The 25945-nt window shown below is 45.2% G+C and overlaps 1 protein-coding gene across 7 annotated transcripts in view; it reads right to left on the bottom strand.

Moving 5' to 3' along the window:
* Nucleotides 1-24925, bottom strand: part of RAI14 (retinoic acid induced 14) — a 172254-nt gene extending 147329 nt beyond the window's left edge. For 3 of the 7 annotated variants that reach the window (XM_055422196.2, XM_055422198.2, XM_055422199.2), the window contains exon 1: nt 24675-24925. The gene's annotated coding sequence lies outside the window, so the exon portion shown is untranslated. Of the gene's footprint in view, nt 1-8854; nt 8874-24494; nt 24516-24674 lie in introns of those variants that run through there. The other 4 variants (XM_055422200.2, XM_055422201.2, XM_088827645.1 and 1 more) reach the window with 3 other exon arrangements.
* Between the last annotated feature and the right edge of the window lie 1020 nt (nt 24926-25945).

The following is a 25945-nucleotide window of genomic DNA, read 5'->3' as shown; positions in this document are numbered from 1 at the left end:
TTGATCATTACCTTTCAAAAGCCTTTCAAGGTCATCATGTTCATCCACCATCTTTATTCTGGACTAAACTGATCTGAGGAAACAGATGGCATGGTGGGGGCGGGGTAGGAAATGCAGGCAACTGAATGGCTGGACCCATTCCTCTTGAGGTCTTTGTTACCACCTCCAGAAGTGGTCCAGTGGCTCCCTGGCTTCTAATTTGTTCATTTTTGACTTTCATTATTGCTGCTGCCCTTAAGCAGGGCCGTTTGGACTGGTCACAAAGCACCTCAATGACATTAATCTGGAGGCCACACCATTCCTGTGGCCTCCCTGTGGTCCCTTTCAATCTTCCCAGTCTCAGCAGGAGTGACAGAATGTCTGTTGCCTTGGAAACCGCACACACTGTAATTACACCTTGTTAATTGCCATGTACTTAACCACAGAGAAGGCTGGGCTGGTACCTGAACAGCAAAGTGTAAACTCTGAGGACAGTGCTTCTGGAACGTGGCCCCCCCAACTTAATCTGAATCAGAAGAATCTGGGGACAGTTTACTGAATGCAAAATTCGCTGGAAATTGCATGTCAAGGGCAGGGCCTAGGAATCTGCTTGGTTGACTCTGGCATACAAGTTTGAGAAGTTAGAAATGAGGTATGTGGAACTGGAAATATCCTTATCAAAGCTGTGCTGGTTTATGAAACAGCCCTTCATCATGTCAGAGCAACCATCTTTTGATTAATACAAGCAGAAACCATGATAAGCAGTTGTTCCCAATCTGACACCGACTCATGGTTCTCCACCAAATGCAGCTAGAAGATGGAAATTGCCCTTGAAGTTCAATTCCATCCACCCTCGGGGTGAAGTGCTAATAACCAAGAAAACAGGATAAATCCAACCACCAGGAAAAGAAGCAAAGAGAAACCCAGCCTTGGATAACCCACAAACTGTGTAACCCACCAAGGTGGAACCACCCAAAACATTCTTTCAGGCAAGAACACAGTATCTCAGGCAAAGTTGGGTCAGATTTTTGTTTGAGGTCATGGGGCGCGTAGAGCCGGAGGTGGGGGAATGTGTTTCATGGGTGTGGGTGCTAGCAGTTTGGTGTGTTTGTCTTTGTCTCCCCCCTCCCACCCATCCCTTAGTATGGCAGTGAGAAGTATGCAAAGGCTCATTTAAAGAGGATTAAGTAAATAAAACAATTAATTCCAAAAACTCCCAGGGGGAGGTATTAGCTGTGAAAATGAATGTTTTCCTGGAAGCTTTGGGTGTTTGAGAGCTGGGTGGTCCAAGGGTATAACTCTGGGATGACAGAGATGGGGGTCAAGGGTAAAAAGGTTTGGAAACCCACAAAACAGTAACCAGAAACAAGAACTGTAGCTGGGGATAATTAAAATTAGTAACAAATCACTGCTTTCCGGGAATTGGTAAAAAGACCTAACTCCAGGACCTAATCCTGGAAGTCTGGACTTGTGGGAAGTCACCTGGGCTCTCTTTGCTTCAGTACCCACCTCTTCCCCAAGAGGACCCAAGAGTCAATCATGACTCGCCTTCCTTGGGTCAGCTGGAATCTTTTGGCTCCAATTCCCAGATTCAAACTTCCAAAGCCCAGACTGGATAAAGTGACATTTATCAACTTAGTGAAGCCACACTAAGAGCAGTCCTTGGAAAAGTAACAAGGTACTTAGGTCAAAAGAGCTGCAATAAAGCTGAATTAGCTGCATGGGAGTCTAATTGGGATGGTTCAAAACGAGAAGGGCATGTTTCACATATACAGGAAAAGGTCTCTGAATTAAATCCTCTCATTTCAAGCAGAAAAAAAAGCCTGTCTACCCACTGAGCAGAAATGTTGGTCAGTTTACTCCAAAAGCAAGCATTGCTTCGTTGCCAGTTACCATGTGATGTCACTCCATCAGTGAGGATGGAATAGAGCAGGGAGGCACAGACTGTTGCCCTCTCATCTGAAAGACTGGATTAACAAACCCTGTTTGTTGGATCTATTTTCCCTTTAACAATAATGTAACTCTCAACCAAAGCTTAACATGAACTACCCTTATCGAATAGAATTTCTAGCCTGAATCAAAAAGCCTTGATGTTAGCCTATAGAGCTATACTGTGAACTAGTAAGTTAGACTTCTTTGAGTATTAAAAATGACATAACAGATATAGAATTTTCCTTTTGGGGTGATGAAAATATTCTACATTTATTGCTATGATGGCTGTACAACCTGTGAACACACCAAAAACCAAACGACTGTACCATTCAAACGGGTAAATTTAATAGGATGTGACTTATCTCAACAAAGATGTTAATTCTTTAGCTGTTATTTTTTTTTAATAGTTTAATAATCTTCATTACCTTCTCCAATCTGTAGAGCTAGGAAAATTTCAGGTTGAGAACCTCTGGACTGCTTGAAAATGAATTTTGAAGGAACAAAGGTTAATAAGCAATGCCCTTAGTGCTGAAAGGTTCCTTGCTCCTAAATTCTCTTTAGCTATTTCTCTACCACAAGCCATCTCCAAGCAAAATGTAATCATGAGGAAAAGAGAGGAAAAAAGTTCCTCTTTTCTATCGCCAAACCACTCCTCCCACTCACCCCCACTTCCACCCTTACATGTGACCCAAAGGTTATTTCATAAGACAATGTTGACAATTATGTCAGCACCTAAGGGCCCCCTTGGAGCCCCAGCCAGGTATTTGGATTCTGTAATCAGAAGTGAGGCTCAGAATTGGGTATTTTTCTTTGTTTTTTGGTCATGGTCCACAGCATGTGGGATCTTAATTCCCTGAATAGGCATTGAACTCACACCTCCTGCACTGGAAGTGCAGAGTCTTAACCACTGGATTGCAAAGGAAGTCTCCTGTAATTTTTTTTTAACTCACAAGGTGACTTGGATGCTCAATGAGATTGGGAACCACTGTTCTATACCTATCATACCACCTAATCATACCTATAATTGACACTTTCATTAAAACTAATTTAGAGACACTGCATAAGTAAATATGATAGATCAGTATTTCTGAACATTGACTGAATCTTTCAAAATATTGTGGGTGGAGAGAGGGGAGCATTCTACATTAAAAGCTAAGAGAGAAACTAGCTGGTTACCATGGCCACTAAGAAACAATAACTCACAAAGGCAAATGGCAGCTATACATACATACATGTACCTTTTCCTGAATCACAAGGATGTATTAGCATCCAAGATGCCATACCCCAGGATTCAAGGGCAGTGGTTTAAAATAGTTCCCTCTGAGTCACCGTAGCACCAGGGGACCTGAGTGAATAACAACGTCCTTGCTCTAACTAATCCCTCCGTCACGGAATGTGAGATACTTCCTCGGCATCTTCAGCAACACCAGAACACTAAACGTGCACCCCCAGACAGGCTTCAAGAATTTTTCTTCCAAGTGAAAAGTACACGAGACTTAAAATCCAAAGCACTGGAGATGAAACTGAACAAATGCAAGACACTGAAATTAAAATACTTCTCTCTTGCTCAGCATCTACCTCTTCTCCCTTGAGTACCTGCTTCCACAATCATCTCTCTCCAACAAATGGAATTTGAACCCAAAGCTGTGTAAACACTCAAGGCAGCAAAACAAATACATGCTGTAAAAGGTCTCCCCCGATAAAGGAGTCCCTGATGACAGAGCCTGGCTTGCCCCCTAAACTGCCCCTGGGGGCAGAAGCTGCTTTAAGACTCTGCCCCCTGGATGGAAATCTCTGAGGGCTAGGAAAAATCAGAGAAGTCACCACAGAGGTCGGGGTCTGAGTGTCTCTAAAAGGAAACTCAGGATCTGGGCAAGCTGACAAGAAGAGGGCTCCTGGTTGGGCCTTTCTTACAAGACAGGGCACAGCCATCCCAGATGAAGGTCAAACACCCGTCCAAACTCTGCCAGCAGTCCTTGAAGCTTCTCTTGGGAGGCTGAGTGGGCGTGGTGGGAACTGATGCAAACTTCTCTCTGAAGAAAGACTCTCCCCTTTCAGACCCTGGATGTAAGCTAGGGGTTCAAGAGTCCCAATAACCAGTTTTTCTGGCAAATTTGAAAATGTACATCTCAGGCTATTTACATTGGAATGGAGGATTTTCAGGGTAGAGTTTTCACTTTGCTTATTACTTGGGTGCTGCTGCTGCTGCTGCTAAGTCGCTTCAGTCGTGTCCAACTCTGTGTGACCCCATAGATGGCAGCCCACCAGGCTCTGCCATCCCTAGGATTCTCGAGGCAAGAACACTAGAGTGGGGTTAGCCATTGGTATAAAAATCACTAAATGTTTCCTGAAGGAATGTGTAGGACAGAGATACAGGTTAGGTGCCTGGGTAGACTGTAGACTTCATCTTTGACCTCAGCGAGGCTTCTTTTGGTCTTAAATGGACTGGGTTAGCTGCAATGGGATTAAGTAAATGCCGTGATCAGTTTTCACATGTACATATGAAAGCACTAAGTTTTAAAAAAAACCCCAAACCACCATCTCATTTGGCCTATGAATCTTACCAGGTTGCTCCTCTTCGTTCCCTCTGCCTCCCTCTCCTCTCTCTAAGCTGTGCACCTCCGGCAGCCTCTCCCTAATCACACGCTGAGCTTAGCCAAGGGAGCTGACTATTTGAATAATGGAATGTAAGAGTCAACAGAGAGCAAGGACCAGCTGCTAAAACCCCAGGGGGCAAGTGCTTAGGACAGAGATTTTATCAGCCTGATGCAAAGCAGGCCAAGGGTTCCCCCAGATCTGCATGCCTGATCTATTATTTTTGCAGGAGATTGTACCACTTCCAGGTAGGGAACTTCTCAACAAGGAAAAAGTACATCCTAGCTGCACCTGATAGGAGAAGGAAATGGCAACCCACTCCAGTGTTCTTGCCTGGAGAGTCCCAGGGACAGGGGAGCCTGGTGGGCTGCCGTCTGTGGTGTCACACAGAGTCAGACATGACTGAAGTGACTTAGCAGAAGCTGCACCTGATGCTAAAGCTGAAGCTCCAATACTCTGCCCACCTGATGCGAAGAACTGACTTATTGGAAAAGACCCTGATGCGAGGAAAGATTGACAGCAGGAAGAGAAAGGGACAACAGAGGATGAGATGGCTGGATAGCATCACCAACTCAGTGGACATGAGTTTGAGCAAACTCCAGGAGATGGTGAAGGACAGGGAAGCCTGGCGTGCTGCAGTCCCTAGGGTCAAAAAGAGTCAGACATGATTGAGTGAGCAACACCCAAGTGTTCACCTCTGACTTCAGCAGGACTTTCTCCATGGTCCACACTCAGCGGAAGTTCACTGAGGCTGAGAGTAAGGATGGGTGAACAAGCGTTCATGCTAAGTCGCTACAGTCCTATCAGAGTCTGTGTGACCCTATGGACTGTAGCCTGCCAGGCTCCTCTGTCCATGGGATTTCCCAGGCAAGAATACTGGAGTGGGTTGCCATACCCTCCTTCAGGGGACCTTCCTGACCCAGGGATCAAATCCATCTCTTAGGTTTCCTGCATTGGCAGGCAGGTTCTTTACCACTCAGCGTCACCTGAACAAGCACTGGGTATCATACTGGAAGCACAAAGATACAACAGACATTTCACTGCAGCCAGTCCAAGATGCACAATTTCAAAGGATTTGGCTGAAAACTGGTAACAGGACTCTTGAACTCTCACTCACATCCAGGGTTTAAATGGGTCAGAGCACATGGAGATTGGGGGAAGTTCTTTCTCCACTCCAGTATCCCTGCCTGGAGAATCCCAGGGACGGAGGAGCCTATGGGGTCACACAGAGTCGGACACAACTGAAGCGACTTAGTAGCAGCAGCAGCTTTCTTGGGAAGGAATGATGAAATGATTCCCACCAGGCCTACTCAACCTAATGAGAGGCCCACAGGACCACTTAGAGAGACTGGACAGGGGTCTGATCCTCGCCTGGAAAATCTACGAGTTTGGAGAGAAACTGGCCTAAATTCTAAGGGTGGGCGTGAAGGCATGGTAGCTGCTGGGCTGTGATCAGCCTGATGCTGGAGTTTATCTGTGCACAGATGTCTGTCTCCTGTAAACCAGACATAGGCAATTCATGGAAGGGTAGTAAGCTGTCTTGGATTTTGTCTAACAGAGTGGATTACAGGGTGAAGACGGCAGAGAGAGGCCAAGTCCCAGACAGAAAAGCAACGAAGCAAAACCTGCAACACAGGAATCATAGGGGTCCCTAGTGACAGTCCAGGAATGGAACCAGGAAGAGAGAGGGATCTTCCAAGGCCTCCTCCGCTGGTTTGCTAGGGCTGTGTAACAAAGTGTCACATCTGGTGGCTTATGCAACAGAAATCTATATCCTCACTGTTCTGGGCACTAGAAGTCCAAGATGACAGTAATAGCAAAGCCAAGTCTGATTTATTCTGAGGCCTCTTGGACTGCAAGGAGATCAAACCAGTCCATCCTAAAGGAAATCAGTCCTGAATATTCACTGGATGGACTGATGCTGAAACTCCAATACTTTGTCCATCTGATGCGAAGTGCTGACTCACTGGAAAAGACCCTGATGCTGGGAAGGATTGAAGGCAAGAGGAGAAGGGGATGACAGAGGATATAGTCAATCATCTAGTAATCAAACCCAAACAGCAAGGGGTATGAGCTAAAGTGCCTTTACCATCAACATCACAAGTCTATTTCTTGGCTTTCCCCTACCTTAAAATCCAAAAGATTTTAAGTTTAAAAAGACAGGGCCACTCCTCAAATGTTACTGGTGAATATATAAAATGTGGAAAGCACAAAGTCACTGTGGCAAGTAGTTTGGCAGGTTAAATATACATTTACCATTCAACCTGGCAATTACACGATGTGTCTTGCTAAAAGAAATGAAAACACGTGTCCACAGATATGTGCACATGAATGCTTACAGCAGCAGCATTCAGAAGCGTGAAAAAGTGGAAACTGAAACATCCACCAAGTAGGTAAACAAAACATGGCATTTCCATACAGGGGCAGGCGGACTCTCCAGGACCAAAAAGGAACTAAGGGTTGATACATGCAGCACAAAACCACTGCAGCAAGTGAAGGTCAGGCCCAGAGACCACAGTTTAAGATTTCATCTGTGCGACATGTCTGGAACTGGCAAATTTATAGACAGGAAGTAGATTAGCAGTCGCCGAGGGCTGGGGATGATAAGGAGGAATTGCAAATGAACATCAGGGCTCTTTTGGGGGAGGTGAGAGAGATGTTTTAAAACTCAATTGTGGAAAAAAAAAAAAAACCGCAATTGTGGTGATGATTCCACAGCTCTAAATTTATTAAAAATTCAGCAATACTGTACATTAAAAATGGTAAATTTTGTGGAATGTAAATCATACCTCGATGAAGCTGTTTTTAACAAGATGAAATACAAAAAGTGAAATGCTAAGTTGTTAAGTAGTGAGAAACAGCTTTAGAGTGCGAGAGGGTAGCTCCCTGGACGGTTATACCAGATTCCCTTGGTTTTACTCTAGAAAGATTTAATGGTCAAATGTTGGCTTACTGTGACATCATCGGTTCTTTGACTTGGCTTTAAAATGGGGTAACTCAGACTCTCCACATTCTTGTATGCAGGAAGTGTCACAATGGTTCTGATGAATCAGTCATCCAGTGCCTCAAATACTTTTTGAGGATAAGGGATAAATAAGTTAACATCATGGACAATGTGAATTCTGATGCCCTAGAAGCAGGAGTGCAACAGCAGATGGAGAGCACAAAAATCATTTCTGCTGCCCCAGCTACCATGTTGGGATGTCATTCGAACACCACGAACTCAAATCGCATATTCTCATCTCCAGCCCTGCTCACCTGAAGGCACATCTCTGCATTTTCTCTAACCTACACATTATCATGTGGCACGCTGTCTGCCCCATGACTCTCAGTGCCCAGCCTTCTTCTGATAACTGCATGTCTTTCTAGAAAGCTGTCCTCCTATTCCCTTCCCCCTCCCCCCACCTTCCACTCCAACCAGGTTATAGCCTGACCGTAGCTATTCCCAAGAGATGGAAAGGTGTCCTTAGCAAGGCTATCAGAGACCCTCCCTGGGATTTTGGGTTGGGGGAGAGGAAAGGGACAGGGAAGGGGTGAGTACAGGAAGAAGGAAGAGGAGGGAGTAGAACGGGGAAGAAAAAGGGAAGATTAAAGCCTTCCTCTCTGGTGGAGAAACTAGGAAAATGTGAGCCTGGCAGCTGTCCAAGACACTCCTAAGCCAGTGCAGAGAGCTGGTTTGAGGGAGGGAACTAGAGAGGCCCCGACACCCTTTAAGCACAGAATTTGGCATCCCATGAGCCAAGCTGCCCCCCCCAACTCCTCACCCCAACCTACATGCGTGCCAAGTCACTTCAGTCATGTCTGACTCTTTGCAACTCCATGGACTGTAGCCCACCAGGCTCCTCTGTCCACGGGATTCTCTAGGCAAGAATACTGGAGGGGGTTGCCATGCCCTCCTTCAGGGGATCTTCCTGACCTAGGGATCAAACCCATGTCTCTTGAGTCTCCTGCATTGGCACGTGGGTATTTTACCACCAGTGCCACCAGGGAAGCCCTCCCTCCTATCCTAAGCTGGTTCAAGTTGAGTTTCTGTGACTTGTAATCGACGAATATTGACAAATCCCCTCGTGCCTTCTTACCTAGTTAATCTTGCTCAGGGTGTCACCTAGAACCTTGGCAGCACTGCTGTAGTTTGTACGTCTGTCTGTTCAGCTCATTTGGAAGTCTGTAACTAAATTCACTTTAAGAACCTACAGAAATGAACTTCCAGAGTCTAAGTGGTTGAATACAGTGGGGTGACCTACAAGGTCCCCTCTGAACCCATAAGTTAGGGAGGGCCTATTTATCATCCATTTGTTTGGCTATTAGCTGCTCCCTGATCTGCCAGCATACCCTCACCCTTCCCCACCTTCAAGCATTCCATTCTTTCTTCACCACAGAAGACCTGGCCAGCAAGCCCCACCTTCTGGGCTATTTCCACTCTTTTGCTCTCCTACAGGAACCTGCCAACAAGGAAAACAATCAGCAGTAACTGGAAATGAATAGAATTAGACTGTTAAAAACCCTCACGAAATGAAAAACCATCATAACAGCTGGGTCCTGAAGGACCCTGTGATATGACTCAGGAGAAAGATAGAGACTTCAGGGTGGGTGGGGACAAGGAGATGGAGGCAGACAGTGGGGAAGCTGCCTGGAGGAGGGGGTGGAACGTTGGGGTTCAGCTGGATCAGGAGACCTCAAGCACCAGGGATAATTCTCAGAGCAGTTAATCCTTGAATATTGCTGAAGATATGATAAGGAAGCATGCTTTCACTCACCCTAATTTAGTCTAAGCAAGACACCTGGAAGAGAAGCCCGACACAGTGGCTCAGTCACCAAGCATCACCCCCAAGGGTTAGGCTGGCCTGGATTTGCCACACTACTGTCCTGGCAGCGCAAATGGAAAAGCCTTCCAGATCCTTTCCACTAGAAGCCCCAGGCCACTCCACACCCGTGCTCTGTCGGAGGGCCTAGAACCACCTGCACAGTGAACACAGGCTCTGTTGACTGAATTTCAGACCCTGGACCTTCTTTCCATTTTCAACCATTTTCTGTATTGAGGGACAGAATAAAACATAAAGGATGGGGAGTACTTCTGTCACCTGCAACAAAGATTTAAAACGCACTACCCTCCACCCTGGGCCCCACACATAGAAACTCACATACCTGGCACCTGATCCCATGAGGCTCTAAAGAGTAAAAACATCGCGGCTACTCAAGAACTCTCAATTTAAGAGGAGAACTAAGAAATCTACACTGTCTTGTTTACTCATAGGCACTGCCTACCAACTCCGGGCCAAGTACATAGGGGGATGTAGAAAACTGGCCCATACATAATCCCTGCCTACAACAAAGAAAAAAAAAGAGTCCATGCTGATTAACACACATGCAAGAAAGCAGAGACACACAGATTTGTAAACCAAGAACACAAATGTCCACTATTTCATGTGTAATCCGATTATGATGAAGCTAGTGAGCTATCACACTTCTCTAAGGAAACACTGCAAACGAAGGGCAAAATTCCAGATAACTAGGTAAAGACACAGGGAAGCTTAATCAAATCTGCATCTACTGAGGGCATTCTAAGTGTCAGGTCGGACTGGGGTTACAGGACCTACAAAACGACATACTACTTTGACCACTGCTGTCCGACACTGCAGTCATTGGCCACATGTGGCCACTAAGCATTTGAAACATGGCTAACACAAACTGACATGCACTGTGAGTGGAAAATACACAATGGATTTCAAAGATTTACTATAAAAAAAAAGTCAACTATATCATTAATAGCTTGACTGAATACATGTTGACAGAATTTTGGATATACTAGATAAAAATAAAAGATGATTACAATCTCAGTTGCTTCATTTTCCTTCTTGTGTCTGCTAGAAAGTTTGAAATGACTTGTGATGGCATGTATTTATGGCTTACTTATATTCTATTAGACAGTAATGACTCACATTTCCCCCTCAAAGCCTGGCACAACAGGCAGTAACAGCATCTTATTACAAGGCAGGCACAAAATTAAGGGGAAAAAAGTATAGGTTATCACATTTAACATTCACTTACTATCAAATCATAAAGCTTAATCCCACAAGTTGATAATGGATGAAAGTCAGTTTAAAAGATTCACTCTGCCACATGCAGAAGAAGGGATGATTAATCAACAATTTCATTTCAAAGCTCAGCTCAGAGCTCTGTGATGTCATAGAGGGGTGGGGTGGATGGGGTGGGAGGGAGGCTCAAGAGGGAGGGGATATATGTATACTTACATTGTTGTACAACAGAAACGAACAACACTGTAAAGCAATTATCCTCCAATGTAAAAAATTTTTTAAATTTCATTTCAAGACTGACAGACATCTATATAAACTATTATTCTGTTATATATGGTTCAGAAAACATGCCTGCTTTTCTCTATCAACAGGTGGACAATTTTCCAAAGGATTCAAAAGGGAATTTAACTTCCCCATCACTTCATTCTAGACACAACTATCTTCATTTTAACCACAGGATTACTCCTCCAGGCCGAGATGGTGACTGAAACAAAAGTCGTCTGGTGAGACTAAGGAATTTGTTAATACAACTGGGAATAGGATTGATCCCAACTATAGGAAATATGCCTTTATACTGTCCACATTACCTGAGGATATAAAGAAGGTCTAAATGGAGGAATGAGAACACACGAAAACATAGTCCCAGACCACACAGAATACACCCGGCGAATGTGTTCCAGTGACATATGAGGGCAACCCCTTTCTGTGCTATGGCTTATAATGGCAGGTACAATCATATTGGCCAATCTATCAACAGCTCTTCAAAGGCAGCATACAGAACATGATAACCTTAGTAATACTAACAATAGCTATCATTTACATGATTACTTTGCAAAAGAAATTTTTTTTTACTATCTGATTATAAATGAGTATTATCTCATTTAATGCTCATACTATTTCAAAATTAGATGCTATTACTTTTATTCTCAGTTTCAAGATTAGGAAATTGCCACTAAGAAAGTTTCCGTGGCCAGAGTGGCACAACTTAAAAATAGAGAAGGCTGGGTTGACACTCAAGTTCAGTTCCTGGGCTGCATATTAGACAGCACTAGTAATTTAAAAAAAGTCTGACCAACAGACCAACCTTTTTGCAACTTAAAAAAATTTTGTTGCCTTTAAAGATGGAAGAGTTCTCAGATCAGCCACTGGCATATACAGAGCTCCCCCTAGGAAGTCTGAACGACCAGTATGAAAACAGGCATTCCCTTCTGGCTGTTTGCCCTCACAACATTCCAGGGGAAGGTGGCATTTTATTTCTTTGTCCTTTTAACATGTGAAGCATATACATAGTGAATAAATGTAATGAGCTCACCAGAGGAAAAAAATCCTTTTCCATACAGCTTGGCTAAAGATACCCAGTCAATAACATAAAATGTAAAGATAATTACAGACAAGTGAAGTGGCTATTTTTATACTCAGCTGAGCTGGCAAATTACAGACTGGGGTGGAGGTTTCCATGCTTCGGCAACAATATGAAAAAGCAGAACGGCTAGATATTTAAATCCTTCCCCATCACTAGGACATTTCTGTTCCTTAGGAAATTATTCCAATGTCCTGTATACTACCTCTTTCCAAGCTACTAAAAAAAAAAAAAAATGAAATTCTACAGTGCTTTACAACCATTACAAGCACTGATATCATAATAAAAATGTGTCCTAAAACAATCACCAGTGACAGTAACGGGGCAGGGGGTGCAGGCAGTATTTGTTCTGGAAGCCACACACTGAAGCACCCACAGCCCGCAGGCTGCCACCTCAGATATCACCAGGATAGTGTGAGCTACTCTTTGTTTCTTTTGCCACTGTGGACAAAAACACCCATCTGCAATGTAATGAAAATCAAACGCGCTTTGTTCCAAGGGGTATGCACTTAAAATAATCAGGGGTTGTTTTAAAGCAGAAGAAGAAAGCAAGTTTGTTGCCAGACAAGGCACAAGTGGTAACACAGCCGTCCACAGATCCGCTGGGAGACAGGCTGGGACAGGGGGTCATCTCTTTCTAGCTTTAAAAAGACTCTAGAGGAAAAGAAATAGAAAATGTCACCAAACAGCACACCAAACACGACCTAAAGTTGTATAGCACAGAAAGAATCTAATTATCAAGGTGTTGCTGACTGGATGGATACATAAGGTTGGTGGAAGAAAGAAGTTTTTCCTTAAAAAAAAAAAAAAAAATTCTTAGGAAATCCTGGTTGGTATACAGATGCTGGTTCATGTCTATGCCTATATTTTCTAGTTTCTTCCGATTTCAAAAAAAAGCTCAAAAGGGACTTCCCTAGTGGTCCAGAGGCCTCCCTGGTGGCTGAGATCATAAAGAAGCCACCTGCAACACAGGAAACCCGGGTTAGATCTAGATCCCTGGGTCAGGAAGATCCCCTGGAGAAGGAAACAGCAACCCACTCCAGTATTCTTGCTTGTAGAATTCCACGAACAGAGGAGCCTGGCAGACGACAATCCATGGGGATGCAAAGAGTCAGACACGACTGAGTGACTAATATACACTGCTGGGTCCAGTGGTCAGACTCCACACTCCCAGTGCAGGGGGCCAGGTTCAATCCCTGGTCAGGGAACTAGATCCCACATGCTGCAACTAAAGATTCTGCATGCTGAAAGACCCAGCATAGCCAAACACATTTTTTTAAGTAAATAATAAAGCTCAAAGGAAAGAAATGTGAAACTTTTTTCTCAAAAGAGAAAAATGATATAGCCCCAAAGAAAATTAAGGATTTTTTAAAATGAAGATTCAAGAAGGTCCTGAGCATATTCATCGAAGTAACTTGCATCCATGATGAATGTGGATTGAGCCCAAAATAAGATCCACTTGGAGACAGAATGGTAGGCTTCTCCCCACCTGGCTGTGTGTGAGGCCTTCCTGACATGGTTCAACGTGGGACTTCAGGGCCATACATATGTTTACGGCCCTTGTACAACACGGGTTTGAACTGTGCAAGTCCACCTACATGCAATTTTTTTTCAATAAATAGACTGGAAAGCTTTTTGGAGATTTGGGACAATTTGAAAAACCTCACTGATGAACCATGTAGCCTAGAAATAGAAAAACAATTTTAAAGGTATATCATGAATGCATAAAATGTGCAGATACTAAGTCTATCCTTAAACAGGCATAAGGTGGGTGATATTTAATATAAAACTAATAATGCATTAGGTTTCTTACTGTTTTCTAACTTTGCTTTAAAAAAAAAAAATTACAGTATGCCTCTCTCTCATAATAGGAGAAACTGCCTATCAGCCTATCAACACGCTAAGCAGTTTTGTTTAAAAAATGTAACAGCTTTCAATACTGTATTACGAATATAACTGTAATACTGTATACCATGAAATTTTATAAAGATTCATTCATTAGTGTCTAGGTTACACTACCATTAAGCAATTGTATCAACTATACTAAGCCACCTGAAAGCAATCACACCTCTGTTTCTCCCTATAAATATGAATTTTCTCACAACTTTTCATTTTTGATGGCCACTGTTAGTAATACATATAACATCAACAGTGATGTTTTGTATCACAAGACTATACTGATGTGTATACTCACAATTAATCACGTAAGCAGACAACGTGAACTTAGGGTATCAATACATTACATTGCATGTATTGTAGGGCAGCAATACACATACAGTACTGGAAGTGTATTTTCTCTTCCTTATACTATTGCCTTAACATTTCTTTTCTCTAGCTTACTTTATTGTAAGGCTACAATACACAACTGCACTCATTTCACATGCTAGCAAAGTAATGCTCAAAATTCTCCAAGCTAGGCTTCAACAGTACATGAACTGAGAACTAACAGATGTTCAAGCTGGATTTAGAAAAGGCAGAGGAACCAGAGACCTAATTGCCAACATCCACTGAATCACAGAAAAAGCAAGAGAGTTCCAGAAAAACATCTACTTCTGCTTCATTGACCATGCTAAAGCCTTTGACTGTGTGTATCACAACAAACTGTGGAAATATTCTGAAAGAGATGGGAATACCAGACCATCTGACCTGCCTCCTGAGAAATCTGTATGTAGGTCAAGAAGCAACAGTTAGAACCAGACAAGGAACAATGGATGGTTCATAATTTGGAAAAGAGTACGTCAAGGCTGTATACTGTCACCCTGCTTATTTAACTTATATGCACAGTACATCATGCAAAATTCCCAGCTAGATAAAGCACAATCTGGAATTAAGATGGCTGAGAGAAATATCAATAATCTCAGATCTTGATGAAAGTAAAAGAGTAGAGTGAAAAACTTGGCTTAAAACTCAACATTCAAAAAACTAAGATCATGGCATCTGGTCCCATCACTTCCTGGCAAATAGATGGCAAAACAATGGAAACAGTGGCAGACTTTATTTTCTTGGGCTCCAAAATCACTGCAGATGGTGACTGTAGCCATGAAATTAAATGATGCTTGCTCCTTGGAAGAAAAGCTATAACAAACCTAGACAGCATATTAAGAAGCAGAGACATTACTTTACCAACAAAGGTCCATCTAGTCAAAGCTATGGTTTTTCTAGTAGTCATGTAAGGACATGAGAATTGGACCAAAAAAAAGCTGAGTGCTGAAGAATTAATGCTTTTGAACTATGGTGCTGGAAAAGACTCTTGAGAGTCCCTTCGACTGCAAGGAGATCCAACTAGTCAATCCTAAAGGAAATCAATCCTGAATATTCATTGGAAGGACTGATGTTGAAGCTCCAACACTTCGGCCACCTGATGCAAAGAGCCCATTCGTTGGAAAAGACCCTGATGCTGGGAAAGATTGAAGGCAGGAGATAAAGGAGATGACAGAGACGAGATAGTGGATGGCATCATTGACTCAATGGATATGAATCTGAGCAGGCTCTGGGAGATGGTGAAGGACAGGGAAGCCTGGCGTGCTACAGTCCATGGGGTTGCAGAGTTAGATACGACTGAGCAACTGAACAACAATAAATATTATCTATAACATACAAAATATGTGCTAATCAACAATTTGTGTTATCAGTAAGGCTTCTTGTCAACAGTAGGCTATTAGAAGTTAAGTTCTAGGGGAGTCAAAGTGATACACAGATTTTTCAACTTGGTGGTAGTGGGGTGGGAGGTATCCCCCTAAACCCCTACACGGTTCAAGGGTCAACTGTGTTTTGCTTCTGGCTGCCTTTGGTAAGGAAGAAAGGAAAAGCAACCTACAAGTCCACTAGCCTTCCAGCTCAGAGGTTCCCACGTCCTCTGGGGCAGCTGGGAGGAGCCACTGTGAACAGGCTGCTTCTCCCACCAGTGAAAATGTCTATGGGTCAAAACCATCCACCCAAAGTCAGCACTCCCTTTCATTTTTGAAAACCCATCAATCATAAACAGGTCAACTCTCGTAGGAGGAGATGGTCAAGTTATGTGAGCCTTCTCATCAAACTAAGAGGCTCGGCACAGATCTTGTTAAGTCACTGACAAAGCGTGACAAATGGGTTTGTTTATGTGGTTCTTGCCTAGCAGGATCCCAAGAGCCTGGGTTCCAGTTCCTTTTCCAGCCTTCCTGTTGCTGCTCAAAGCAGTCTGCCTCACCTCAGACTCCCCACCAGACTCCACTGCAGCAAGTCTGAGTTTATACCAGTCTCACTCATAACACTTGTCCTTAGCTACCCGTGGGACTCCCAAGGTCACTGTCTATATGAGAGAGAAAAAGAAAAGGAGAACATCTAGAAGCCCTGCGCCAAGAATAGCCAGAACTGAGGCTCACCTCTAGCTTCGCCCCTTATTGACTGTGACACTTTCAGAGGGTTCATTTCTCTTTCCTAGACCTCAATACCTGCTGTCAATTGAGTTCCTCCCACCACCCCACTCCAATAACTGCAGCCTTGTACTCCAATGGAATGAAAATGTGTTAACCTCATTAAAACTCAAAGCTCCATGAAGGCAGGCATTGCTGTTCATCCCCAGATCTTCTATCTACCACTCAATGATTCCACCAACATGTACTGCTCACAAGGGATTTGATGCTGAGTAAGACGGCCCAGACCTCCGGAATCTGCCAGTCTAGAAGCAAAGTGACTGGTGCAGACAGAGAAGGTGCTCAAGTCAATTCGAAGAACGTGTCGAAAAAAGCTTACATTATTCGCCTTCTGTTGTAGCCAGGTCACCATCCCTTTTGGCCCAAATATTCACTAAAGAGATAGAGGATGTCACCTAAGATGGATAGTGACAGAACAAGCTCCTGAGCATGGCTGATGACCATGGGATGATTCTCTCCCAGCATCTACTACTTCCCAGAGATGGGCTAGTTCCTCTGAAAAAGCCAGCTGCTGAGGACTAGCTCCCCAGCTAGGAAATGTGACCCTGTCTTCCTCGGGTTCCTTTTGGAGGCAGTCCCATAGGCTAGGAGACTGAGAGGAGAAGGACACAGAGAATTGGAGATATTCCCCCTACCTGGTTGAGCAGAGACTGACCCCGTGAGCTTAGAAGTGTCGTGTGCTGGACCCAGGGACATCTTCATTCCCTCCTTCAACAGTAAAGGGAGGAAACTGCTATCCCCTGGAAAGCAGAAAACGGTATGTACCAGCACTAGACCGAGAAATATCCCTGGGGTGAGGAACTCAAGACCCAGTCTTACAACCCAGCACACCTCTGTGAAATAGTCATATGACAACTTTACTACTTATTACTTCTAAGTAGCATTTTACTGCCTCCAATAGAAATAGTTCCTAAAAACTGTCAATGGTATATAGACTGGTTTTCCTACTAAGGGTATAAGACCCACAGTTACTACTTTGCACTCTTGTAGGATAAGGCTTCCCAGGTGGCACTAGTGGTAAAGAATCTGCCTGCAATACAAGAGACTCAGGAGATGCGGGTTTGATCCCTGGGTCAGGAAGATCCCCTAGAGGATGAAATGGCAACCCGCTCCAGTATTTCTTGCCTGAAAAACCCCATGGGCAGAGGAGCCTGGTGGGCTACAGTCCATGAGGTCGCAAAGGGTCACACATGACTGAGCGACAGCACACATGTATGATACTGTCAGGTCTGAGGAATACTGGCACTTGTTAGAAAACAGACCCCCTTGTCACTGCACTCCCGACTTTATAAGGTGACTGTTAAAAGTAAATAGGACAAATGCAACAAGATCTTCTAGGTACATTCAACAGATCTTGGGTTAACCTGGGGATTCCAAAGATGTTCACAACTGGGCTGAGCCTAGGGACTTCCACGAAATTTTTGAAACCAACAAAGATTATAAGTGGATAGCATCATTACATATAAGTGAATTTCCCTCTAGGAAAAGTGGTCCAACACCTGCATCCAATTTGCAAAAATGTCCATCTTTGACTCAAAAATATTTAAGAATTCCTGCTAGATGTCCTGCCTCGGTCTGCAAAATGAACTTCTCTTGGAGGAAAACACTTGACTCTGTGCTGCCCTAGAGCGAAGGAAGCTGCTCAGCCTTTTATTCCCCACCAGTGAGCTCTGCCAAAGCTTTCTTTCCTGGCTGGGTTTCTGTCATTTCAGCCAACAAAAGGAACTGGACAGACGTAGTGAAAGTAAAAAGAGAGATGCTGCTGGGGTTGTTAATTCTAGAGTCATTTAGCTCTTTAAAAAGAAAACATTCTGGATTAAGCAAACTGAGTTCATCTAGAAGGAAAGAAAAAAAAAAACACCAACAACTGTAGATTGATATCGCTGTTACCAATTGCAATACTTAACAGAGATAAGAAGAGTTAAGGTTTGAAAGTAATTATTGACAGTGAGGAAAATTTATATAGTAGAGGACAAAATGCTTATGCTCGATTCAGTTCAGTTCAGTCGCTCAGTCGTGTCCGACTCTCCACGACCCCATGAATCACAGCATGCCAGGCCTCCCTGTCCATCACCAACTCCCGGAGTTCACTCAAACTCATGTCCACAGAGTCGGTGATGCCATCCAGCCATCTCATTCTCAGTCGTCCCCTTCTCCTCCGGCCCCCAACCTTTCCCAGCATCAGAGTCTTTTCCAGTGAGTCAACTCATCACATGAGGTGGCCAAAGTATTGCAGTTTCAGCTTTAGCATCAGTCCCTCCAATGAACATCCAGGATTGATCTCCTTTAGAATGCTGTTTGCTAAATGTCAATTTAAGAAAAAAATAAAGGAAAAAATTATGTATTTTCTTGCACTGTACAATAAACCCCTTGGCCTACAACCAACTTTTCTCACAACTGGATTCTGTTCATTTAGAAGCAGGGAGGAACAAGTCATGAACTCCCAAAGACTGCCCCTTACCCAGGGGTGACCGATGGCTGTGGAATTTATAAGGCAAGACACTGTTTCCAGTGAAGGCCAGTCACTACAGGAAGAACTGGACTAAGTCCCAGGTTCAGGTTAGCTGAGGTGAGACCTACCACACAAAACCAGCTGGTAAAGCAGGCAAGACACAGGGACTGTTCCAAACGCCGGAAGCAGGGGTAAGGCTCAGACAGTAAAGCGTCTGCCTGCAGTGAGGGAGACCCGGGTTCGATCCCTGGGTCGGGAAGATCCTCTGGAAAAGCAAATGGCGACCCACTCCAGTATTCTTGCCTGGAAAATCCCATGGACGGAGGAGCCTGGTGGGCTACAGTCCACGGGGTCGCAGAGAGTCAGACACGACAGAAGTGACTTAGCACGCACACACCTCTTTAAAGACCCAACCTCCTAATGCAGTCACATTCTGAGGCACTGGGAATGAGGATTCAATATATAAATATTTTGTGTGTGGGGGGAGGGGCGGTGGGTAAGGCATACAAAATCCAGTCCATAACAGTTGGTTAAACTTCACTCTTTGCAACTGAGCAGTTTCAAATAAAAAAAAAAGAAAAGAAAGAAAACCAAGGCTCAGAGAGGTGATCTGACTTCCCTGAAAAGGAATACATCTTCTGAACTTCAGCCTTCATTTGGCTACCTACCTCCACTCCTTGGCCTTTTGATTTCTGTTTCAATTCTCCTCCAGGCTCCCGAAAGTTCAATATCTGATGAACACCTTGAAGGGCTTTATGGCAACACGGAAGGGTGGGTGGGTGTGTGTGTGTAATTCAATGTTAACCACTACTATGTGACAGACACTCTACTATACATAGAATATAAAACTGAAGAATGAGGCATACTTCAATGAGAAGAGGTTTTGTTTTAAAACACGTGTTAAGTCCATAAAATTACTTGCTAAAATATTGTTTATATTTACTAATACCCATCAGTGAGACTGATGTCAAAGGCGGGAGCAGTCTGTTCATTGTAGATGGCTGGAGTTTGGAAACTGAGTTTGATTAACAATCTTTCATTAAATTACTACCACCTGTACTTTTCAGCTCATGGGTAGCAATAAAACAAGAAATAATCTCTAAATCATGCAGCATCTTCATGATTTTCTTAAAAGAATACCATCAGTATCATACACCTATGTAAATAATTAATGGGGGGAAAAATTTAGAATCCTTTTCACTATCACCCATTTAAAATACACCCAAGAGGCTTTTGATATATTTAGCTTTGTCTTGTCAACTCCTATATTCATCATTTCTCCTACACAGAGGATATTCACTTGGCTTCTAGCAAAATAATGCACAGCACTAATAGTAAATGCTTTCAGTACCATGAGTTAAGGACTTTCTGATGTGACAGTTTTTCTTTTACGTATTTCTGGGTATACTATTTTATATGTTGATTGCTCCTGGACCTTCACATTAAGGTTACCATTCCCCCCAACCAGAGAAAAAAGAAAACATGACCTCAGGATGAATGTACAAAAATCAAAGCAATGATGAATAAACCCTCTGCAACAATTCAGAGACATACACTTTCTATTCTTGGAAATTCAGTGTGGTGGGTGTTACTCGAGATCACGTCTAGTCTGTTTGGATCCTGTATGGAATGGAGAACGAGCATCACTTGGTCATACTCATCCACAGCTGAGCTGCTGGAAGGCTAAGGTACGAAGAAAAGGAAAGATGGGTGCTTCTGAGCATCGTATTACTTATGTTTTCATCTGAATTCAGGTTAAGGCAAATGTTGCAGAAAAATCTGAAGACACAAGTGCTTTGTGGGATAGATCACACAGATTTAATAGAGTGCTCTGTTTATAAGAACCCGTCTTTTTATCCTGATGGAACCTGTAAATACGACATCTGGGGCACTCAGCTATTGCCGGGGGAACAGCCAGCACCATTGAGGATATCCAATATGTGCTAAGAGAAATTTTAAGTAGAAAATCACAACAAAAGGCATGAAATTCAAATGTTTGAGTACTTACTGTGTGCAACACTGTTCCTGAAGCTACCGATTCAATAGTAAACAAAAGAGACAAAATCCCTGTCTTCATGGAGCACAATGTGCAGACAGACTACTAATGTGAACTAAACTAACATTAACTGCTGGCAAATTAGAAGGCAATTACGTGCTAGGAACAAAATAAAGGAAAAGAGGGAATTCACTGGTGGTCCAGTGGTTAGGACCCAAAGTTGTCACTGCCAAGGGCCCAGGTGCGATCCCTGGTCCAAAAGAAAAACAAAAGAGAGAAAGAGAGAAGAGCACCAGGGTATGCCATAAAGGGGTGGCCAGAGAAGAGGATTTCTGAATGAAGAGCTGAGGGGTGGAGTGGCACAGCCCTGGAGACATCCAGGAGAAGAGTGATCCAAACAATGGGGAACAGTAAATGCAGTGGCTCTGAGGCAGGGGTGTGCCTGGCAACTTGAAGTAACAATGAAGAAACCAAAGGGTTTTGACGCCTTAAACTGCTTCCAGATTAACAGAGTTACAATCAGATGGAAAATGTCATGAACACAGCCATATTTTCATACCCACATAGAGCAGGAACATGCCTCTATAAATGGGTGGTGGCTCAGACGGTAAAGAATCTGCCTGCAATGCCAGGGAACTGGGTTTGATCCCTGGGTTGGAAAGATCCCCTGGGGAAGGAAACGGCTACCCACTCCAGTATTCTTGCCTGGAGAATTCCATGGACGGAGGAGCCTGGCAGGCTGCAACCCATGGGGTTGCAAAGAGTCAAACACGACTGAGTGACTTTCACTTCACTTAAGCCCCTAATCTTTCCAAGCTTGAAGAAATGAGGAAGAGAAGGTTGAGCAAGTAATCCAGGGTTATACCTGGGTGACCGGCCAAGAAAAGGCTTTAGTATAAATATCCCAAACTCGCATCACACTTTTGTATCAAGCTTCGATCCCTGGATTGGGAAGATCCCTTGCAGAAGGGAAAGGCTACCCACTCCAGTATTCTGGCCGAGAGAATTCCATGGACTGTATAGTCCATGGGGTTGCAGAGTTGGACACAACTAAGCGACTTTCACTTTCCCATTTTAAAATTAAGAGGCACTCATTTTTCTAAAAAAAAAAACTGAAGAACTCAGCCAACTAACACAACCTTAAAAGCTAAAACTGATCAATTTCACTTTTTAATTCAGCAAGTAACTGAGAGACCCAACATATACCCTACATACATGTTGAAGAAGAAATAATAAATGCATCATTACCTAGATCCCACTACCCAGCAATTGTATACATGCGTTTCACAGAGAAATTGCTCAAGGAGAACACGTTTCAGATGTTGACTATAGCATTGTTAAGTAAAAAAATAAAGTAGAAAAAGATCAACTGTCCTTTGCAGAAAATGTGTAACAGTGAAAAACTGGAAACTCTCAAATTTTCTCTTGGCAAGGGAAAGAGCATGCTATAATTTATTCATACACGAGAATTCTCTGCAGCAGCTAAAGTAAATAAGATCTACAGGCATCTCAAACACATACTGACAAATTTAAAAGTGCAAGCTGTATGCATATAGAATTACGCTACTTAAATAAAATGTTAAGCTTGGGGATATGGTTTGTGGATATGTAACACAGAAGTACAAACATGTTTGGACACTGTATACTGACTTCACAGTAGTGGTTATCTGAGGATGGATGCAGAAGAGGAGGGATGCATAAAATATTTCAGTTGCAGTTTATTTTTAACGAGAGGGGGATATGAAGCAAATATGGAAAGATTAGTAACTCAAATATAAGTAGTGGAAAATGGAAGCCTTACTATGTTCTCTTGGTGTGTTTGAAATTTTTCATACTTTTACTTTAAAACAACAACAGCAACAGGAAGCAGAGAAGGAAGGGACAGACAAAGCTCCTCCACCACATTCCAGTAACTCCAAGGCCAAGTTTCCCTAACTTTCAAAGCTCAGGTTCTTCACCCTTAAGAGGTGAGTGATGCCAGATGTGCCTGCCTCAAAGATGCTACAGAAGTGGCAGTCTGAAAAAAAAAAAGAAGAAGTGGCAGTCTGGAGACAGAACTTCATTGTCAGATACAGTACTGGCAGACAAGGGCACTACATCGTGTCCCCACTGAATCTCCAGGGCCCAGCAGCCATTACTTTATTTCAATTTCACAGATAATAGTGATACGATTTTTCAACAGGGTTATAACCCCTCCTCCCACCAAAAAAAAAAGGCATAAAAACACAACTAAGGAGTGTAAATGACACAATAAATGCTTTACTGAAGCATCTCAATGAATGCAGAGAGCCCAGAATGGGACCACCTCTCTCATTCCCACTCCAAGTCAGGCACGGACTAATTAAAAATTATAATAGGATAAAATTCCTCACATAAAATCAACTATTTTACAAGCAAAAGAGAAAAAAATATGACACTGGTTAAGCATCACTAAGAAAGGATAATCAGATTACATCCATCAGTAATAAAATTCCCAGCCACACCTGTAAACAGGACTCCGCAGGATGGAGACCAAGCAATCAAAATCCAGCCGCCCTGTGATGCGCTCTCTCCTTTGAAAGTTTGTCCAAACTTCAAGAAGGTGAGACTCGCCTCGCTAAGATGAGCTTCTGTTAAATCTTACTGATCGACAAAACCAACTCTTCCCTCTGCCAGGCTCTGACGAGCTTGAGATCACATTCTCCAGAGAACTGGCAATGTTTCCCCATCTCAGGGAGCTCGGGGGTCTCCTCTCCCGGAAGGAAAACAGAGCCCATCTAAATCACCTGTGAGCCTGCGGCCAAGCGAAGCCGCAGGTCCAGGTGAGCGACCCAGAGTTCGCACATTTCCCCAATCATCGGAAAGGAAGTTGCGCTGAGCTGGGCTCTTCGGAGAAGCGCAAGGCTGGCCACAGAACTCGGGCGCTGGGAGATCACTCGCAACCTCTCCACTTTACCCCGGGCTCCATCTGCCGCGTCTGCGGTCTCCCCCGGCTCTCAGCCCCAACCCCCTCCACAAAAGCGGGGTACGAGGTCCACAGCAAAGGACAGAGCGAGCCCAGGATTAGCAGACGAACTCTGCAAACTGCAGAAACTAAACCGCGGGCACACAACCTGCCCGAGCCAGCAGCTGGGAGGAGGGTGGGTTAGGGAGGGTACCCACACTCCTGGGCAGAGGATGGGGTAGATGGCGGGCGGGCGCCCCTCTTGCGGCTCCAAGAACTCCCTCCTCCCGAAGTCTGCCAGAACTCCAGCATCCCTCCTCCCGGCCCTCCTCGGAGCTGCGGTGGGGAAAAGGACCCGAAAGATGGGGGGAGCTGGGGGGGGCGGGGACAGTTGCAGGCCCGGAGTGGTCCCGCCTGCACCCTGAGGGCTCCTGGAGTCAGGAAGAGAACAATAGCGGACCCTCGGTCGCCCGAGCCCTCCGAGTCTCCCGCTCGCGCCTTCCTCCCCAGCTCCTCCAAGTTCAGCGCGGAGGCGGGTCGAGTCCAGAATCGGGGACCTGGGGGGAGCCAGACGCCGGGCGGACCGGGCAGGTGGGACTGGGAGCGGGCTCGGGGTACCCAGAACGCCCCGCCGGGGGTGGGGGGCTAGTCATTCATTCCCACCCGCGGTCGCTGCGCACCTACCCCGGCCGCAGCCGGCCTGCGAGTGGCGGCGAATCCGCAGGAGAAAGCCCCTCTCCTAACTCGGCGCGCCCTCCCTCTCTACTCGGACCCCCACCATTCCCGGCCTCCTCCGTTTCTCCGCCTGACCTCTGCAGACACTTGGCGGCAGGCGGGGAAACGGGACCGGTGGCGGGACCCTCGCAGCCACTCCGCCCTGCGCGTCCTCCGCGCCTCCTACCCTCACCCGAGCCCCAGACACAAAGGCGGGGACCCGAGCTGAGGACCCCGCGCCGGGAAGCCGCCCGACGCCCGGCGCCGCGCACTCACCCCATCGAGGCGGCGGCAGCGGCTCCCGGGCCGGCCCCGCTGGCTGCGCCACCCCGCCCGCTGCTTCCCCAGGAAAACGCGGCCGCCGGGCTCGCTTCCTGCTCGGCTTCCTGCGCCTCGGTCCCTCCTCCTCCTCCCCCCGCTGCGGGGGTCCGTGGGCGCCGCGGCTCCCGGGCTGGGCCGGCGGGGCGGGGGCGGCGGCAGCACCACCACGTGGCCGCCCGGCGCCGGCCCCCGCCGGCCCGGATCCCGCGGGAGCCGGGAGGGAGGTGCTAACCATTCCCCTCCTCTTCCACCGCGCGCGGCCCCAAATTCCGCGAGTCAGGTGATCCGGCCCCGCGCTCCGGCCGCAACCTGCGGGAGGTGCTCCCGGCCCGCGCGCCCCAAGCGTCCGCAGCCTGCTTGTCGTTTTCCGCGGATCGTGGGATTCTGCCCCATGGATCTGTTTGCATCATCGTCACCTGAAGCTAATGGAAACCACCGGTGTTCTGACCCCCGGGATTTTAGAACGGATGAGATCCTGAGTAGTATTCATTTCTGGTTAACGTCCAAAGTTGTTTGTGGTCGTGTTGGTGTTTGCAAGTCACTACTCCAAGCGCCTTCCACCCAGAATCAAATCGGTCATAGTTTCCAAAATTATTGAACAGAAAGGAAACTAAAACCTGCTCAGAGTCTCTGGACTGAATCAGTTGGTCGGAGCGACTGTTTCCTAACGTTCATCAGGTGGCAAGAGAAAACTACCAGCGTTCAGCGCTGCTCGCGAGTTAGGAAGGAGACGCCTACTGTCTGAACTGAGAGGCACCGAGCGGAACGCCCTCCCTGTGGGGTCTGGGATGCCGAGGGTCCGGGCCTCAGGCCCCCTGGAGCTCCTCTCCCTTCCCCAGCCCCCTGAGCTCCTGCGTTTGAATCGTAATGGACTCTTGCTTCAACTCCCAAGGATTTCAAAGCTCTCCGCCTCTCCATTAATTTGGGACGCCTTTGCGATTCATTCTGGTCATGCCAACCAGCTATGACTTTGAAAGTCTTTTCACCAAAGCCCCTGTGTTCTGTTAACTCCAAGTCCTTTGCAGGAAGCTTTCTGGAAATAAATATGTGGTATGAGTCCCTTTTTGGTGAGATCAAATCTAAAGCAATTGATTTTTTTTTTAAATCCAACACAAATGAAATTCACCTAAGTTCAGTTTATAATGTCTTAAACAGATCCCCACGACTACCAGTCAGACCTTATCTGTACCCCTACCTCCCCATTACCACCACCAGCAGCAGCAAGC

Source organism: Moschus berezovskii, chromosome 18 (assembly GCF_049115385.1).
Source record: "Moschus berezovskii isolate FMDL1 chromosome 18, NW_MosBer_1.0, whole genome shotgun sequence".
In the NCBI taxonomy this organism is placed as follows: Eukaryota; Metazoa; Chordata; class Mammalia; order Artiodactyla; family Moschidae; genus Moschus; species Moschus berezovskii.
This window is presented reverse-complemented; position numbering and strand designations above follow the sequence as displayed.